Below are 13,227 nucleotides of genomic sequence, written 5' to 3'. Positions count from 1 at the left end.
CTGTTTGCCACCCCCCCCCCCCCCCACACACACACACATGAATCCTAGCTACGCCCCTGGTTGCAGGTTCAAACCCTGCCGAATAATAACTTGTGGGGGTCTGCCTAACCCCAGCTTGCCTTTCCAAAAAAGAACATTTGGCCTGCATGAAGTTGATAGGTGAATGGATGTGTGTTTTCTCACACATGCACAACAGGGCTCAATAGATAATGACACTTCACTGTTGAGAACCAATTTGGCTTTTTAGATATAGCCAATGTGTATAAGATTGTCTTGACTCACATAATTTACAAGGGGGGGAGAGGGGGGTTGTGATATCATGTATGATTCCATACCAAAAAGGTCAAATTTATAGAAAATGTGTGAAGCCAATTGATAAAGGACAAGACTACTGTTAAAATAGATCCAATGTACATGACCTCTCCATCCAAAAGAGGACAATCCCATAGTTTTCAAACATGATAGGTGCAGCAAAGCAAAGCCCCCTTTTGACAATGTTTAAAATACACCAAAAGAAAACATATACAATTCCCTATTGCCCCCACCACTTTAATGCCCACATGATGTAATCATTTACAAGGGCACATTCTAGGAAGCTACCAAAAATCATTGTTAAATAGGGAAGAGCACATGAGAAAGAGAAGTTTGGCCTTTGTGTTTGCAGAAAGTTAAGTATCTTGCGTTTGCAAACAACCACTTGCATGCTTTTTGGTCTAGAGTTGAAGCTCACACCTTTGTCTATTTGTCACTCAATATTTAAGATTGATAAGGGCACTTTTTTGGATTTATAACCCAAAGAAATTGCACTCGACAGGAAGACCTGATTGCATTGGCTCAGCTTGCCATACCTACGGTCGTCGTGTCGACATCGTAAAACTTTGAGGCTAGGAGTTCGAGCCCCTGGGGCTTATGCTAAGTATTGGCTTGCACAGAGTGATGATACCCATGGAAATCGAATCTTGACTGCCCGTTTAGCAGCCAAAGCCCAACCCCACTAAGCCAACCCCCCTTGGGGCAAATAAGGGCACTTACATATTCATTTTTAAATTTTTTTGGCCAGGGAATAAAAACCTCTCCATCACCGATTGCACACTGCCTCAAATGTGGTAAAACCATTGAGGTCTTCTCCCTACCCCCATCCTCCTTCATTCACAAAAAAAAATGCTTCCATGGGGTTTCGAACTATGGTGTTACCATGTCAGATGACAAACATAGTTGCCCCTAACCAGGGTGCACTTGCATAATCATTTTCAAGAAAAATAGTATCAAATTAAAAATCTTCATTCTATTTAATATTTATATAAGGCTTAGAAAGATCACAATTAATGACAAAGCAAAAAGTCTTCTTCCCAAAGATGCATTGGAGTGTCTTTGCATTGCATGAAAGGAGACCATAGAGCTTTCTTTTGTGGAAACTAACTCATGTTGGCAAATCTCGCGAGATTTATGAAAATATTGTGAGAAATTGCCTAAAAGTTAAAAACAGCAATTTCTTGCGATATTTTTAATTTCTCATGATTTTTTGTCAGAAACATCAATATCGCATTTTTAAACATAATATTTTATGTTTTATTGGCTATTTATCGTAAAAAGCATGTGTTTTTTTATTGTTTTATTATTTTTTTATTGCTAAGACTTTATCAAAAAATGCGAGATTCACAGAAAAAAAAAATATTTTTGGCAAGTTTTTGGCTGCCAAGATTTTGCTGTTTTTTTCTTTTGTCACTATGAACGGTACTCTGACCCCCTCCCTCATCTCAAACACACACATGCATGCACTCACACACACATATTACCATGAAAAATGGGGGAATGACAACCATTTTTTTTATAGAGCCTACAGAATTTTTTAGGCCCCTACTTTCAACCGAAAATTTTGTGGGCTTAACCTTTACCCTTAGAGAGTCGTCATATTTCGGCTTGGGCAAGGGGTGACACTCGTGAAATTTGAACCTAAACCATCTGTCTAGCGGACTAGGTCCCATCCCACTACGCCAAACCCCTTTTGGGCCCATCCAGAGACACTTGATAGCATCAGTATAGTACGTAGTATGATTTGGGTTTCAACTAAACAGGGCCTGAATCAGATCAAATTGAATAGCTTTGAACTCGTCTATTTTAATTTTTTTTTATAAGAAATAAAAATAAAAAATCATGATAATTTGTCTAAAATATATAGAAATGAAGTAAGTGATGACTTGTAGGGTTCAATAAAACTCTAAATTACACATCCAATGCCTTAACAAAAAATAATTATTTAAAACAAATAAAAAATAAAAAATCCATTCAACCTTGATTTAGGCAATATGGATACTGCCAATTTGGGGTTGAATCGTGCTACTTTACATGGGTCCTGGACCGGACATTGTATCCAATCGATTTGATGCAAATGCAATTTGAATGGGTCCATTTGGGCCGGATTCGATTCTTACAAGGTTGATCCAAAGAATAGTATGAACTAGAGGGTTCGGTCAATAAATCACAGAGAAACTTTGTTTTTTTATCCCACTCCATGCAATGGCTCGTTTATCTGTTTTTTTTTTTTACACAAAGAAACTACTTCACGATTAGTAACCTAGCTGCGCTGGCTCTGCCTGCTATACTTACAGTAGCTATTCTAATTAGGGGTGACAATCGTGTCGGGTTAGCGGGTTGGCGGGTCGACCCGACGGGTTGGCGGGTCGACCCGACGGGTTGGCGGGTCAGCATACCTCAACCCGAACCCGACCCGTTTATTAAACGGGTTGGCTGTGGCAAACACGAACCTGGACCGTTTAATAAACGGGTAACCCGACACGACCTGCCAACCCATTTAATAAATGGGTTGGGTCGGGTAAACGGGTTCTCAGGTTGGCGGGTCGGGTTGACCTGCCCGCCTAACCCGTTTATTAAACGGGTCAGCCGGGTTGGCATACCCCCAACCCGAACCCGACCCGTTTAATAAACGGGTTAGGCTAGTCGACCCGTTTATTAAACGAGTTGGCTTAAGCCCAACCCGAACCCGCGTAAGAGGCCGGTTGGCGGGTCGTGTCAGGTTTTGCCACCCTTAATTCTAATAGGGTAAAACTTTGTAGGATTACCCCTTATCTTGTGCAAGGAGTCACATGGGATTTGAACCTAGACCGCCGGTCTAGCGGCCTAGGTCCCATTCCGCAACGTCAAACCCCTTTGGGCACTATCTTCTTTTTGATAGTTTGTTTTGTTCTTAGCTCTTTTAGGAAAGTGTGGATCAATGTAAGACCCTTTTGGTCCCAACCAATAGGTTTTATCACGGGGCCCACCGTTATTTGTTTCTTATTCTTTGTGATGCAAAATTACCAATGTGTACATGAGTTAATCCGCTTAGACGAAAAAGGGTGAACCCCTGCTTTTTTGACCTCTTGTGGTCAAAAGTATCATTATGCTTTGATGGACCTTTGATGATATAGCAAAGCTGCAAGGTTGGGTGTCATCAACATCTAGCAGGTCGGGTTTACCCGGATCCGACCCAGACCAAACCCTATAGGGTAGGGGGTGACAAATAAGAAGATCCGATTAAGACCCAAGTCCAGACCCGATATGTAGTTGTTAACATCCATCGGTAATTACCATTATCTACGGGGCCTTTTAAGGGTTCTTTTTCATGTTTTTTTTAATCTAACCGTCCAGCTGTATTCTACGTGTTTGATTTTGTAGGAATGGACTCTCGCAACATTCTATTCCAACAAATAGGTAGGTTTTTGTAAAGTTTAAAAATCGATGGTGTAAATTTTTTATAAATATCAATATTTATTCAAGGCCTAAAAATCACACTTTTATAAAAAAAACATTATGCAAGTGTCCTTTACTAGCCTCAAAGGAGTTTGGTATAGTGGGATAGGACCTAAGCTACAAGTGGTTTAGGTTCAAATCCCATGGGCATCACCCCTTGCTCAAGTCGAAGCTTAGCGACTCCGACTCACAAGGCCTCTTTCGCTCATGCTAAGCTGCCATAGGCACATAAAAACTTCCTTATCATATATATATAATGCTTCCTATAACTACTCTAGCATACTAGAAATCATGGTTGTAAGTTCTATCTTTTCAATTAAACCTTATGAAGTTACTCAACATAGTTTATTCGATAGGCATCAAGCTTTAGATTATTTAATTTTAACATAAAAATAACATTTTTTAAGTCATACGATTGATTTTTAAATGTTTTAAAAAACATACATGTATGGTATATAGATCATATCGATAAAGTCTGATCAACAAAAACAAGTTTAAAAAATTTGAAAATCTAAAGCTTCTATTATTATTATTATTAGGTGAGAGTAGTTACTCCCGGAGCACCTTATATATATATATATAAACATTATTTCATCAAATCTCATTAAAAGCAAAATTTGGATTCCGATTTTCTGCATAAAAATTCACTTCAAATTTGAATCTAGCGTGATCTGACCCGTATCCGATCCGGTTGCACCTCTTACGTAGGCAAAGGTACATCGAGTCCCGAGCTGGATCAAAAGCAGTGTCAATTTGTCAAAACGTCCAACCACACGGTGTCCGTGCCGGACCCACACGGTGTCCGTGCCGGAGCCACACGGATCCCGACTCGTTGACGTCATCAATCCAGACTGCCGGACTCCCATGTCCCTTCCAGCCCACCCCCACCACTCCAGTGGGCCCTCCACCTTTACGGTGGGCCCCACAGAAAATGGGACTGCCTCTCCGGCCCTTTTTCTTTATCTCGAATAAATTCAAAAAAGTAAAGTGGAGGGGATGGGGAATATTCACGGGCGGGTGGTGGTCACCGTCCGATAGCCTTCAGATGACACGTGTTAAAAGGACAGAGGCTTGCCGGTTCGTCGGCGACCAAAAGAGGGGACCAAACCTGCACCGTCGGTCAGTCCCGATCACCCTACTTGCCTACATATTGCAGGTAAGCATTATGATGGTCCACGTGTCCTGTTGCATGAGGTGGAGGATCTCCTCCTGCCACGTCGGATGGTGGCAGAGAATCCTACGGCACAGAATTGCATGGTGCAAGTCTTGAGTGACTCTGTTAACATCGGGTTCGTATCGGTTTGTTCCGGAGCAGTGTAGTGAATCGGATCGGGTTGGGCGAGATTTGCTTCCCGATTAGGTGAATGGGTCGGCTAGATTTTCAAACCGTGACAAGTATAGTGATATTTAAGTTTTTAGCAGATTTTTATTTTTAAATGTTTTTATTTATATTTTCTTATAAAAAATATTTTTTTATATTTTTAATTTATTTTTTATTGCCAAGATTTTTTCAAAAAAAATGCCAGATTTATGAAAATTTTTAAAATCGCCCAAGTTTTTGATGCCCAAGTTTTTGATTGTCGAGATTGTGCCGTTTTAAACTTTTGTCATTATAATTTCAATTAAGGGTGCCAACGGGTCGGATTTGGTTCGAACTTGGGTGGAACCAGACTTAACCCCAATTTTGGGGGATGGTACCGGGTCCGAACCTTGGTTTGAACAAACCCACCATAAGAGAAACCATACCCAAACCTGATAAAAACTACATGAACCAGACTTGTGCCATACCCAGTCAAATAATATTTTTTATCATTTTACATTGAAAATTTATGGGTCTTAATCGAAACTCGGGTCAGGCCCGGGTCTGGTATAAAATTTTACAAACTATACCCGACTCTACGTATTAATCGAACCTTCGGGTCCATACTCGGGCCTTCTTATTTATCATCATACCCAGACCCTATAGGGTTTGGTTCAAGTCGGGTCCGGGTAAAGCCATCCCGTTGACAACCCTAATTTCAAGTCGTGGTTGAGAACTGTGGATTGAAAAGGTCCAGATCCAGCCTGAATTGTGGTCCCAACTTTGAAAAAATGACAGTCGTGTTCAGGATTTTCATAGTGATAGAAAATCTCATGGAATATTGAAAAAGTTTGGTTTGTGGGAAATCTCAGCAAAATATCAACATTCAAAAAATTTTTATTTTTTTTTATATTTACATGGAGAAACCGCGCACACCCACACTAAGAGAGACCTAGCTGTGTTGGCTCAGCCTGTCGTACTTACTGCCTCTGTCTTGACAGCATAAAACTTTGTGGGCTTATCCCTTGCCACTAGAGAGTCACCACACTTTGGCTTGCGATGCCCATGAGATTTGAACCTAGACCACCTTCCTAGCGGCCTAGGCTCCATTTCACTATGCCAAAACCCCTTTGTGGCAACATATAAAAAATTCTATTATATATAAAAAAAAAGGTATAATAAGTGAACTGTAAAACATTGGGACAAAAAAAATTACGACAATATGATATTTTTAAACTATTGTTTGAAGTTGTTAACATCCTCATTGTCATCAAGATAAGCATATGAAGCTATGTCATATCTGGCTTTGCTAGTTCTAATACATCATTAGAGCCCCCCATATTTGGGGGCTCATTTTCTACTATTTGGTGAAGATTTTATCTAGGGGTGGCAATCGTGTCGGGTTGGCGGGTCGACCCGACGAGTTGGCGGGTTAGCATACCTCAACCCGAACCTGACCCATTTATTAAACGGGTCGGTTGTGGCAAACACGAACCCGACCCGTTTAATAAACGGGTAACCCGACACGACCCGCCAACTCATTTAATAAATGGGTTGGGTTGGGTAAACGGGTTCTCAGGTTCACGGGTCAGGTTGGCGGGTCGATGAGTTGACGGGTTGACCCGCCCGCCTAACCCGTTTATTAAATGGGTTGGTGGGTTGGCATACCCCCAACCCGACCCGTTTAATAAACGGGTTAGGCGGGTTGACCCGTTTATTAAACGGGTTGGCTTAAGCCCAACCCGAACCCGCCTAAGAGGCGGGTTGGCGGGTCGGTTTTGCCACCCCTAATTTTATCTCTTAAGAGCTACATGCACTCGTTTGTTTCATTCTCATGTAAAGGCTTTAAGATAAAAAATGAGAACGGATTTTTCGCAAAAAACCTGCAGTTCATGAAATATCTTTGGTAAGAGACATGAATGAATTTACACATAAAAAGTGGTACGTAGTGGGAAAAATGAAGCTCACTTGTAAAAAGCACTTTCCTACTATAATGATTTGATGTTTGTTTGGTGGGAAAAGATTACATCAGGGTTCCCAACTCGGCACTTTTCGTTGCAAACTAAATGAGGCCAAAAACCCACTTGTCATAGTGGAGGAAGTGGGCTGAGCTTGACCAGTAGGTTGGCTAGAAACTGCTTCCTAAAAGCCAAGTTTGGTTCCCCCAAAACCAATGATTGTGCCCGAAGCCAATTCATGTCACCAAAATATCATACCTTGGAGAATCTTCGTGAGAAAATTCTTGTGAAAATGTAAAAAAAAAAAATTAAGAATTTTTGTTTTCTTGGGAAAGGCTTGAGAGAATATCAGCACATATAAAAACCTAAAATTAAGAAATATAGTAAAAACAACAAACAAAATTCTGAAAATAGTCTACTAAAAAGTGTTTCCATCACACGCTTCAAATAAAAAGTGTTTCTATCACATTAATATCATGATTTTGAGGATTGTATCAGATTTTGAAAAATATCACATTAAAATTGGGGGTAACATTCGATCAAGGCTACCTAATTGTCCGAATGAGCTGGAAATGATGGGTGTGAGTCCGATTGACCCGGTCGAACCTTATAGATAGGATGCAGCATGGTCTAGAATCGACTCTTGATCATGTTTTTTTGACAAAAAAATACAACTTTCTGAGCTGAGAAAATATTGCATGGTATAGGGGTTGATTTTCAATAACTCATAAAATTGTGTCTATAATTGGACAATCAAAGAGCTGATTCCGACCATCATAATCATGCATATCACATTTGTAACATTAGTTTCACTAACACCCCCCCCCCCACACACACACACCCAAAACAAAAAAGTCATTTTAACATCATGACCCGCCAACCCGCCCACCAACCCGATCTGCCAACCCGCCCGCTACCCGCCAACCCGTTTTCCCGACCCAACCCATTTATTAAACGGGTTGGCGGGTCATGTCGGGTTACCTGTTTATTAAATGGGCCGGGTTAGTGTTTGCCACAGCCGACCCATTTAATAAACGGGTCGGGTTCGGGTTGAGGTATGCTGACACGCCAACCCGACCCGATTGCCACCCCTAGGTACAACTAGTTGCCAATCCAGAGTCCAAACAAGCTGGGTTTATTCTAGACCTAGCTAGATGGTCCTAAAAAATAAGCCGTATCTGGTAGATGTAAATGGGTTGGACTTGGGTCAGACTCGAATCAGATATCAACAGATGTAATATAATAGGACCCGGAATTGGATACAGAGATACAGATTCAGATTCATAGATCTATCCAAACCCATAGATCTATCCAAACCCGGATTCAATAGAACATATACACTATGGCACAAGGACAAAAATAATTCATAAGACACGTCCTCTTATTGCCAGTTTGTTTGTGGGCCCACCAGAAAATTGGTTTCAAAGCACCGTAGCTCAGAAAATGGTTTTGTAAGGCATGTTAGGAATAGGGATGGCAGTGGACCGGGCAGGGGCGGGGGACACGGGGATGGATTTTAAACTCCACCCCGCCTCCATTCTCTTTTCATGTCCTCCAGCCCCGTTTCCCCTTAGTCTATAGTCATCCCTTGAAGGATTGGGGACGGGGCGGGGCGGGGTGAGGCAAGGCGAGGATTCGAACAGGGACGGGACAGTGCGGGGGAAAGCTTTAGTCCATCGTTGCAAGGGGATAGATTTTAAACTTCATACCCGCTTCCATCCCCGTTTCATGCCCTTCATCCCCGATGCAAACCGGGCAAGGTGGGGCGGGGCCCCATTTTTCCCCGATCCACTACCATCTCTAGTTAGCCTAGTTAGGAAGTGAGAGAGATGTAGAAAAAGTGATGCAACACTATAGAAAGCATTCCTCCATTTGAGGGTGAAGAAATGTTTTCTACCAAAAGAAAATTTAGTTTTACACTCCCACCACCACCACCCACCCACCCACCATCTCACCTCCATCCATCTCACCACCAACCCTCTTCCTCTCTCATTTTTCTACTCTGTTTTTTCATGCAAATAAGCAAAAAAAAAATTCTTTTAAAAAACTTCTTGTATAAAAAACTCTCGTAGGCAAAACTTTTTTTTTCCTATGAGAGTTTTTCTCTCTTCCAAACTTGCCCTATTAGTTTTATGAGTGAGAGACTTTCTTGTGGAAAATCGAGATTTGAGGTTTTCTCAATGAATTTGGTGAACAAAACAGTTTTTTCTTGGTTATCTAAGAAAAGAAAAAAGCAACTTTGCCTCATTTTTGGGGGATGAATTATCCATTTTTCTTCCAAATTTTAGTTGAGAAACACATGAAGAAAAGCAAAATTTTGCAAGAAATAATCTCATTTTTAAGCTTGGTATTGCACAGCAGGAAGTTCGACTACCTCGGATCTTACCCGTTGAATTTACTTATTTAGCATTGCATGTAGCTACAAAAGTGAGATTCAATAATTTAAAGAAAATGGCCCCAAAAGGGTTAGACATAGTGGGATGGGGCCTAGGCCACTAAACCGGTGGTTTGGATTCAATCTCACCGGGTCAGCTTTTTGCGCATTAAGCCGAAGCAGGGTGAGAGTGTGCTAAAGTTTTATGCAGCCGGAGAAGCGACCATAGGTTTGGCAAGCATAAGTTCAGTGCGGCTAGATCTCTTACTTCAGGGGTGATTTCTCGGTCTTTCATGAAAAAAAACTAATTTAAAGAAAATAAATATTTAAAAGTATAGATATTTTAATAGTTCACTAGAGTTAGGTGAATAACAAGTAATTCAGTCAAACTCTTGGGTATGGTGCAGTGGGATGGTGCCTAGACCGTTTGACCAACAGTCTCAGTTCAAATCCCATGGGCATCACCCCCTCCATAAGCGGAAGCTTGGCTACTCCTTGGGGTCGAGGGGTAAGCCTTCAGAGTTTTATGCTGACATGGACAGAGACCGTATGTATGGCAAGCTGAGCCAGCCCGATTAGGTCTATGCCACTGAGGTGGTTTTTCAGAGTAAAAAAAAACCTAATTCAGGCGGCCATTTGAGCAATTTCTTATAAAATTGGGTGGTTTATCTTAAATATTTGAAACCTATGGTAACTAGAGGTAAATTTGTCATACCTTGGCGCCTATATAAACTACCTCAAAAAAAAATTGAGGAAGCCTCGTCCTTTTTCAACAAATATATTTTTTGAGAAAGCTTAAAATGTCAATTCATCACAAAAAGATTTTGGATTCCCTATAAATTATTATGTTATTTTAAGGAATATGACAAAATCCTCATTTAAATTGCACCATTGATATGAAAAAGCGAAAGTATGTGCGAACGCATAAAATACTATATTACTTTAATAATTTACGTCTATAAAATATTTATATTTTAGATGAAATTAAAATATCAATAAAAATAACGGTATACACGATATATTGCTTGATATCCCAAGTAGATGTCATGGCAGACGATAAGTTGCCGACATGACTACTAGTCACTTGTCACCATTGTTAGGTAAGTTTTTGGGAACTCTCACCAGGACAATTTAGTTTATGCTCGTGTCGTGTCTCCCTACCAATGTTATCACTATCAGTGTCTACGATCGTATCGGCAAAATTTTGATACGCTGCACGCCTGAATCGGCTATTTTTTAATAAATATAAAAATACCAATAAATAATTTTTAAATATTATTTTAAAATTATTTTAATAATTTAACTGTGTCACATTATGATTGACATGTAATAATTTTTTATTATTTTTGAGCCGAGAACGATTCAGCTGAGTATCGGTATCAGCTGCATACAGCTGAATCGGTGGCCCAAGATTCAGGCCGGATACCAATACTGACAACATTGGTCAGTATTGGTGCCGATACATATTGTATCGACAGGAAATCGATACGCTTTGCCTCTGAATAGGATATTTTTTAATAAATGTAAAAAAAATCTTAAAATTATTTTTGTAATATTTTTGTAATATTATTTTATATTTTATAATAAATACACCCGTTCCGTTGAAATGGAGGATCGAATATTCCCACCTAAGTATGCAATTGTGATCCCGTATGCTTTTTCTATAGTGTATGCTTTGGATATCCAATTGATCTGTTCGTGCTCTTATGCACTAAAACACTTTAACATGTGTTGATTGACATGTAATATTTTTAATTATTATTTTTAGCTGATTCAAAACGACTCACTTGAGTATCGGGACGATTCACTTGAATCGTTGGCCAAACGGTACTGGGCCGATACCGATACTGACTACATTGCTCCCTACATACTACTCCCCATGGAAAATTTCACAAAGGTATCGTGTCTATTGTCCTTTGGTCCGTGTCTATGTGATATACTTTGGGGACGGTAGGGTGGGACCCACACCAAATGCTCCCATACACCCAACGAAGTGATTTGCAGGCTTTTACTTTTTAGGTATAAGAAAAAGGTGGGTCCCACCCTAATTGGTTCAAAGTGGCCATGATTGGTGGGAAGGAGCCACGTGGGCCGGCTTTGGAGTGCGCGTGAAGTAAAGAGTACAGTCGTTGCATCAGCCCTAGGATGTCAACGGGTCGGATGTATTCCGGCATCTGACCTGAATTCGAATCCTATTAGTCGGATTCAGTATTGAGTTTTGCATCGAAGTCCAAATCCGAATTTTAATCAGATTATGTGTAAATATCTGATTTTAAGCTACTTGGATCTTCCTATTTCAATTTTGTCTGATTCCATCAGACTCAGAATCCGAAACCATTAATTGCTAGATCTGATTAGGTCAGACTCGGTAACGGCTAAATCCGACCCGTTTACATAATAATCCCCATTCCTTTTCACTCGTTGGGATGTAAACTGTTTGGATTGGGGTTGGATGAAGCTAATACTACGTCCTTTCCTATCGGATATTGGCTAATCAAACTTGGATTTAGATTCAGGTCCGGGTAAAGAAAAAACAATACAAAATCTGAAAAAATACATAAAACGGGATTCAGATATCCATCAGATTCAGTCATGAACTCTTAAACCGAATTTGATTCCAATTAGTAATTGAATTAAGTTTTCTTAACCAAATCCGACTAATCGGATTCAGAAGCAGATCAGATATCAGATTTTTGATCCATTGACGTTCCTACTGTTCATGCTCTTGATGGACGGTTTAAGTTTGGTCAGATATATCCAACTCAATCTGAGTCAGTTTGGTCGGATCCGGTAATGAAATCTATACCTGATTAGTAATCGGACTTTAGTTCAATTGCAATACTTCTGCATCTGAAATAAGAATCCGACTTGTATTTGACCCGATTACATGTAAATGTGTATCCCAGCAGGGTATATAGCCTACCTTAGATTCAGTAGAGGCATTCTTCATCCGAGTTTGAATTCAACTAGGAATCCAATTAACTTAGATCTGATAATATTCGAGTCCAACCCGTTTACCTCTTTGGGGCTTTGACCCAGGGCTTAGAACATAGAAGATCACCACTGGATTCGATCAACTCGAATGACTCATTTGTGGTGGCAAAGCTGACGGCCAAGGCTGGATCAGGTGCAATCACATTACACATTTTTTATGTGCTGCTGCACCTGACTGCCCTCCATCTTTTTCATGGAGACAGTGGACCGAGGCTGGGGTCAAGGTCTCCACCCTCGCTTGTGTTAAATTCTTGCCCTCCATCCCTGCCTTCATCTTCGCACCGGTTTTGATTTTAACTTCCATCCTTGCCTCTATCCTCGTTTCATGTTCATCCCTAGTCCAAACAGGGCGAGGCCCTGTTTCCCCTCGGTCCATTGCCATCTCTAAAGAAGGATTGGGGACGGGGTGAGGCGGGGATTGAGATGGAGACGGAGCGAGGTGGGGCTCGAGACTGAGATGGGGCAGGGCGCGAAAAAATGTAAGTCCATCCCTGCACGAGTTTTGATTTTAACCTCCATCCCGGCTTCAAGTCCTCCATCACTGGTTCAAACGGGGCGAGATAGGGCGGGGCTTCGTTTCCTCCCGATCCATTGCCATCCCTATTAGCAGACGATGATTATGATTGTTCAAATGCAGCAACACATTTGAAATGCGCAATGTAATTTCACCTAATCTTTTTCCTTGGCAACCTGCCACTAGAGTGTCATAATAAAAATATAACAATATTTTTCTTTATCACGTAAAACAACCAAAATCCAGACTCTAAAAAACACTTGCATTCTAGATCCAAAGGCAGAGGATATTAGGATTCTCGTGTGTACCTATCAGCGGATCCATAAGCGGATCAAGA

This window comes from Nuphar pumila, chromosome 9 (genome assembly GCF_984573655.1).
Source record: "Nuphar pumila chromosome 9, dmNupPumi1.hap1.1, whole genome shotgun sequence".
NCBI classification, from domain to species: Eukaryota; Viridiplantae; Streptophyta; class Magnoliopsida; order Nymphaeales; family Nymphaeaceae; genus Nuphar; species Nuphar pumila.
This window is presented reverse-complemented; position numbering follows the sequence as displayed.